This window comes from Crocuta crocuta, unplaced genomic scaffold (assembly GCF_008692635.1).
Source record: "Crocuta crocuta isolate KB4526 unplaced genomic scaffold, BGI_CrCroc_1.0 scaffold2078, whole genome shotgun sequence".
In the NCBI taxonomy this organism is placed as follows: Eukaryota; Metazoa; Chordata; class Mammalia; order Carnivora; family Hyaenidae; genus Crocuta; species Crocuta crocuta.
The window spans coordinates 199,961-201,243 of record NW_027529520.1 but is presented as its reverse complement, the minus strand read 5'-3'; positions in this window follow the sequence as shown (position 1 = coordinate 201,243).

Genomic DNA, 1,283 nt, shown 5'->3' with positions numbered 1-1,283 from the left:
ATGTGGAAACTAATTTGACAATAAACTATTAAAAAAAAACAAAAATAAAACACTCATGGTATAGTAATAAGGAGCATGGATTCATGAGTCAAACCCTCTGGATTTGGATATCATCTCTACCACCTACAAGCTATGTGTCCTTGGGAAATGCTTCAGCTTCCTTTTCCTCATTTGAAAAGTGAGGGTTATATTAGAACCTACTCTATATGGATTTTTCAGACTATAAAATTAGATGATATGAATTAAAGTACCCAGTTCAGTGCTTAGAAAAAAATAAATGTTCAACAAATATCCCCCCCAAAAGGGGAAAAAGGTGATAAACACAACTTTATAATGTTGACTATTTATTTTATACTGTGTTCTTTTGAAATCTTAATAGTAATAAGTGTGGATGTGTGTGTATACATACCTACACACATATCTATGATATGCAATACATATGTGATATATATGTGTGTTCTGCTTTACTCAACATTATTTCATACATATTTTTCCACATACCAACACAAATCCATATAATTTTCATGTAATTCTTGTTGAAATTTTTCATTGAACTGCTTTTTTTTTTAAACAAATAGTTTATTGTCAACTTGGTTTCCATATAACACCCAGTGCTCATCCCCANTTCAGGTCCTTCATCCATTTTGAGTTTATTTTTGTGTATGGTGTGAGAAAATGATCTAGTTTCATTCTTCTGCATGTTGCTGTCCAGTTCTCCCAACACCATCTGTTAAAGAGGCTGTCTTTTTTCCATTGGATACTCTTTCTTGCTTTGTCAAAGATTAGTTGACTGTATACTTTTGGGTTCAATTCTGAGTTCTCAATTCTAAACCAGGCTCCGAGCTAGCTGTGGAACCCACGGACCGTGAGATCATGACCCGAACCAAAGTTGGACGCTTAACCGACTGAGCCACCCCGGCCCCCCATCATTAACTGCTTTTTGAAGATTTGGAATTATTTTCAAAATTGCTAATAACACTGCTACAAACATCGTTAGGCAATATACCTTACATACTCCAAACACATATACAAGTTTGTGTGAAAATTACAACACTCTCCCCACCCAGTTTTAAAAGTTACAACATCATTGAGTTTGAAATCAAACAAGGAAACTCTGTAGGGGTGATTAAAAAAAGAGGAAACTCACAGCCAAAACAGTAAATAGTGCTGAAGCCTCATGACCCATAGAGGAATCAGATATGGATGTAAGTCAAAATCTGGGGTATTTTTTCTTTTCTTTTTAAAATTAAGATATGAAATAAAATCATCCTTTTGAAGTAGAT